Here is a 6,080-nt window from a genome sequence, read left to right as displayed (position 1 = left end):
CGAAGAGGTCCCACTTTTTAGCACTTGCAACCACGTCTGCCATGCAGATGAATGATGACCAGGAGTATGCATGACCCAACGTGCTTTGTTAGGCTTTGAGTGCATGCCTGTATTAATATATTTGTGTACGTATCAGAGTGGATTCCTTCCACAGCCTGTTGCCAGAGGCCAACATGTATGTTGCCATAGGTATTGCTGCGTTGTTGTTTTTTTGCTTGTTTGTTGTTGTTGTTGTTGTTTTTTTTTTGGGGGGGGGGGGGGTTGTGCGCCAAGCGCGTGTTGCACACGGGACGTCCGGTTTAGCGTCTCGTCCGGGACCCTTATGGTTACTGTATTGGAAGATGAAAATCTTAACCGTTGTTCCACCTTCCTCACAGTTAGTACTAACCGGAGATGTGAGCCACTGGTTACAACTCCATGTTCTTCACACTGAGATTGGTGCGCGTGCGGTGTCAAGGTGTGGAGTGATGGCCTAGTAGAGGTAACGCGTCCGCGTAGGAAGCGAGAGAATCTGAGCGCGCTGGTTTGAATCACGGCTCAGCCGCCGATATTTTCCCCCCCTCCACTAGACCTTGAGTGGTGGTCTGGACGCTAGTCATTCGGATGAGACGATAAACCGAGGTCCCGTGTGCAGCATGTACTTAGCGCACGTAAAAGAACCCACGACAGCAAAAGGGTTGTTCCTGGCAAAATTTTGTAGAAAAATCCACTTCGATAGGAAAAACAAATAAAACTACACGTAGGAAAAAAAAAAAGGTGGCGGTGTAGTGTAGCGACGCGCTCTCCCTGGGAAGAGCAGCCCGAATTTCACACAGAGAAATCTGTTGTGATAAAAAGAAATACAAATACAAATACATTTTTTTCTGTCGTCCCAAATGATACTGAAATGTTACATGTCTGGTCCGAGTCTGGTAATTGTCCGTGCAAGCCAAAAAATCTGATTTGAATGACACAGGAAACGAATGATGAGCGCCCAAAGGCAGCCGTCAGTCGGCTTTTACCCAGGTAGGAAGGAAGGCAGCCTGTTGAGCAAATGACCCCCTGTTTGTTAAGCGCTTAGAGCTTGGGTCTCCGACCGAGGATAGGCGCCGTTTAAGTATCCATATCATTCATTCTTTCTTTCATTCATTCATTCATTCATTATTTCATTCGTTCATTCTTGCACGCATTCTGCAACTATAGCGAGCAGTAACAGAGGACGCTGTAGGAAGTAGCACAATACAACCTCTGGCTACTAGTACGGTAGCAGGGAAGGAACGGTCTGGCAGCAGCATTACCAGTACCAGCAGCGGTCCCAAGATAACGGAGGAGGAGGTGCGAGGGGTGGGGGTGGGGGGCTAGTGGAAGTGGCGGTGGGGGGTGTTGGGGGGTGGGTGGGGGGGGGGCGGGGGGGGCATCTGGCATCTCTCTGGGCTTTGTGTTGGCCGTGGGATGATAATGACTGACAAGGTGTATCGCAGTACGACGGGCGCATTAGCCGAGTGGTTAGAGCGTTGGACTTTCACAATCCGAGGGACCCGGGTTCGAATCTCGGTAACGGCGCCTGGTAGGTAAAGGGTGGAGATTTTTTTTTTCCCCGATCTCCCAGGTCAACATAGATGCAGACCTGCTAGTGCCTGAACCCCTTTCGTGTGTATACGCAAGCAGAATAATCAAATACGCAACGTTAAAGATCCTGTGATCTATGTCAGCGTTTGGTGAGTTATGGAAACAAGAACACCCCCCGAAAACGGAGTACGGATGCCCACATGGCGGGGTAAAAACGGTCATGCACGTCAAAGCCCACTCGTGTACATAAGAGTGAACATGAGAGTTGCAGCCTAGGAACGAAGAAGAAGAAGAAGAGGAAGAGGAAGAAAAAGAAGAAGTATGACAGTTCCGGGTAGAGGAAGGAGGAAGAGTTAATCTGGCCGTGGTGACGTTACGCCATATCCTTCGCTGTACCGCCCGCCGGGATGAAAAATCACCCACACTTTCATATTTCTAAATCCTCACAACTCAGTCAGTTTTTTGTTGTTTTTTGTGTGTTTTTTTTTGTTTTGTTTTTTTGCCACTGTTTAACTGAAATTTGATGCCTTTATCCATTCATGAGTCTTGCACATCCCTACCAAAAAAAAAATGGTGGTGTTTTGTTCATAAACAAAGGCATGAATAAAACAATGAAGTCGTTCGTTTATTAGAAACACCAATAGTTCGGTGACTGCTGCTGTGCTGTGTGGGGAACCTTTCATCAGTACTACAGTGGTCTCGGTCCGCTGAGAAAGAGAGAGAGAGAGAGAAGGCTAGTTAGCACGGTAGGAAGGGGTTTGTGTGTGTGTGTGTGTGTGGTGGCGGGAGCCGGGCCGGGGATGGGGAGAAAGGGAGAGGGGGTAGGAGAAGAGGGGGGGTATATGGGTAAAGGTAAAGGAGAGTGGGGGGTGGGGGAGGGGGGGCGAATGTTATGAGTGAAGAAGGAGGTTTGGGAGACCTTGGGTGTAAGTAGTCTGGGGCAGATCAGGAAAATCGGTCCAAATGTGTGCAACCCAAATACCGTGATCATCAACAACCTTTGTGAATGAGCAGACCACAGACATAGATTTTTAAAACTTTTATTTTCATTAAACCTTAAGATTATCAACAGCCTTTTGTGAACAGACCACAGACATAGATTTTTAAAACTTTTATTTTCCTCAAACCTTAAGATTATCAACAGCCTATGTGAACAAATCATAGACATATATATTTATATATATTTTTACTTTTATTTTCCTCAAAACTTACGTTCATCAACAACCTTTGTGACCAAACCACAGACATAGATTTTTATAACTTTTTTTTCCTTAAAACCTAAGATTATCAACAGCCTTTGTGGACACAGACATAGATATTTAAAACTTTTATTTTTCTTAAAAACTTAATTAAGATTATCAACAGCCTGTGTGAACAAATCATAAACATATGTTGTTGTTTTTTTTAACTTTTATTTCCCTAAAACTTACCTTCAACAACAATCTTTGTGAACAAACCACAGACAAGGATTTTTTTTTTTAACATTTTATTTTCCTTAAAATTTTAGATCATCAAGTGTCTGTATGAGCAAACCATAGGCCTAGATTTCTGAAAACAGCCTTCCCGACCATTTTGCCAACATAGTGGAAGACTAATAGAAATCGGTTAAAAAAAATTTTAATTAAAAAAAAAAAAAAGCAAAACAGCATTCCTGTTTCGCAACACGTCGTGGAGGAAAAATAACAACAGCAACAACAGCAACAACAACGACAAGCGCCATGAAAACTCTGTTCTCGTTTTTTTTTTTTTTTTTTTTTTTAAATTTCTAATGACTTTGTAAAGGTGTTTGTGGGGCGGGAAGTGGAACAGGTGAGGGTAGAATATTGAATTAAACCCTTCTTCAATAAATATCACATTGAACCCTTCAAAAAAAAAAAAAAAAAAGCAAAAAAAAAAAAAAAAAAAAAAAGCAACAGCAACACGGGGTAAGGGGGAGGAATGGAGGGGTGGGTGGGTGGGGGGGGGGGGGGGATAGGTGCGGGCTGTTTCCTCCAAGTTAAAACGGAGCTAGATGTATATATATATATATACGGGCCATGAAATGTTGTCAAGGCGATGTTCGCCCTGGGTCTGAAACCGGAGCATGTCTGGCAGTGAACTTTGTTGTATGAGGCACCTGTTGTTTTATTTGTATGCCATGGTTCCAAACTGCATGCTGCGTGTTGCTTGTGTTGGGAGCATGGAGCTGCCTGGGTTGGGGGGTGGGGGCGGGAGGAGGTGGGGGATAAAAGAGTTGTGGGAACGTTCAGATGATTAAAATTCAAATATTTCATTTTATTTTGTTTTATTTTTCTTTCCTTCTTACCATTCTTTTTTTTTTTTTTTTTTTTCATTGTTTGTTTGAGGGCTTGAATAAGAGAGAAAGAGAGTGTGAGAAGAGACGAGGGGAGAGAGAGAGAATGTTTGAGGGCTTGAATAAGAGAGAAAGAGAGTGTGAGAAGAGGCGAGGGGAGAGAGACAGAGACAGAGAGAGTCTCTCTGTCTCTGTCTCTCTGTCACTGTCACTGTCACTGTCACCAACACACACACACACACACACACACACACACACACACACATATTCTCTCTCTCACACCCTCTATCTCTCACTCTCTCTGTCTATTTACCCATCTATTCATCTATCTATCTATATCTACGCATCTCTCTCTCTCTTCTCTCTCTCATTCTCTCGCCCCCTCCCCCTCACCTTATTCCTCCTCCCCCTCCTCCTCTACCTCCTTCTCCTTCTTCTTCTTCTTCTTCATTTTTCAGACTGTTTTCCTTTGTTTTGGGAATGGTTTCAGCTGAAGGAAGATGTGAGACATTCTTTTTTCTTCTGTTTTTATCTGTTGGTTCAGGATGTGAGTCCCTGGAATTTACCACCACTCCCAGAGTTCTTGGATTGTGAAAAGCGCGTGCGGCCCTGCCTCAGGTCCCTCAAGGTAAAGACGTAACCTTTCTTCTTCTTCTTCTTCTTCTTCTTCTTCTTCTTCTTCTTCTTCTTTCTACTTCTTCTTCTTCTTCTTCTCCTTCGTGTTTTCCTTGTTGTTATTGTTGATGTTGTTCTGTTGTTGTTCTTCTTCTTCTTCTGTGTGCGTATGTGTGTGTGTGTGTGTGTGTGTGTGTGTGTGTGTGTGTGTGTGTGTGTGTGTGTGTGTGTGTGTGTGTGTGTGTGTGCGCGCGTGTGTGTGTGTGTGTGTGTCTGTATGAGAGAGTGTGTGTGTATGTATGAGAGTGAGAGGAATAGAGAGAGAGTGTGTGTGTGGGAGAGAGAGAGAGAAAGAGAGAGAGAGTGTGTGAGAGAGAGAGAGAAAAAGAGAGAGAGTGTGAGAGAGAGAGAGAGAGGGAGAGAGAGAGAATGTGTGTGTGTGTGTGTGTGTGTGTGTGTGTGTGTGTGTGTGTGTGTGTGATACAGAGTCAGAGAGAGAGACAGAGAGAGGCACTATTCACCGATGAAGCCATTTGTTTGCCTCTGTTTCCTTGGAGCTTGCCGTTCAAGCAAAACTTATACTTCTTTCTTTTTTTCCCGTTTCTTCTTTTTGTTGCTGCTGCTGCTGTTGTTTGTTTGTTTTTTGTTGTTGTTTGTTGTTGTTTTTTTACATTAAGTAAGCATGATTATGTTTTCTGCTTTCATGCATAACACAGACGACTCGCAACGGACTTCCAATTATATCAGGGTTGAAAAAGCAGTTCAGAAACAAAAGACACACACATTACCACGCACACGCGAACATAGATTATGCACACAGGGACACAACGAGCACACATGCAGGCACACACACACACAGACACAGAGGCAGACACAAACACACGTGCATAGACAGACACACACACAGAGAAACACACACACACACACACACACACACACACACACACACACACACACACAGGTGAGGGGGCGGGGGGGGGGGCAATAAAGGAAAGCCTGTCGGAGATATTGACTTAAGAAAAGAAAAAAAGAAAGAAAGAAAGAAAGAACAATACTCTCCGAAAATATGTGACAGTGTAATAAACGACCTGCCTACTTCAGTGGACGGGGTGAAGAGGGTAGGGGGTCTCTTTTTTTAACGCTGTAAATATTAATGCCTCCTTCTACCTTGAATAATGCACGTGTTTTTTGGTGTGTGTGTGTGTGTGTGTGTGCGTGTGTATGTGTGCGTGTGTGTGTGTGTTTAATGAATTGTTGATTTTTTTTTTCACTCTTGCAAAGAGTCCATTCGCGAAGTTTTCCATTTTAGATAAAGCACAAATACTGTGTCGTTGTAACAAGGTATATGTCGATTTGCGTGCATTGATTTTGTTGTTGTTGTTGTTGTTTTAACAAACTGAATTTTTTTTTAAACTGTTGCAAGAGATCTGTTTTTTGTTGTTGTTGTGTTGTTGTTTTTTATATAGTTTTCCATTATAGAAGAAGCAGGTATACAATCTTATTGTTACTAAGTACGTGTTCATACGCATACATGGACCCTCGGTAAATCTGTGTTTGGGGTCATAATTGTGAGAAAAAAAGGAGACCATGTAGGAAGCCACAAAACCACAGCCAGTGCAGAGGG

The 6,080-nt window shown here is 43.5% G+C and overlaps 1 protein-coding gene across 1 annotated transcript in view; it reads left to right on the top strand.

Moving 5' to 3' along the window:
• Positions 1–4,383: 4,383 nt before the first annotated feature.
• The window catches only part of LOC143287218 (uncharacterized), a 158,097-nt gene continuing 156,400 nt past the window's right edge, over positions 4,384–6,080 (top strand). The window contains exon 1 of the mRNA XM_076595164.1: positions 4,384–4,469. The gene's annotated coding sequence lies outside the window, so the exon portion shown is untranslated. The remainder of the gene's footprint in view (positions 4,470–6,080) is intronic.

This window comes from Babylonia areolata, chromosome 11 (genome assembly GCF_041734735.1).
Source record: "Babylonia areolata isolate BAREFJ2019XMU chromosome 11, ASM4173473v1, whole genome shotgun sequence".
Lineage (NCBI taxonomy): Eukaryota > Metazoa > Mollusca > Gastropoda > Neogastropoda > Buccinidae > Babylonia > Babylonia areolata.
This window is presented reverse-complemented; position numbering and strand designations above follow the sequence as displayed.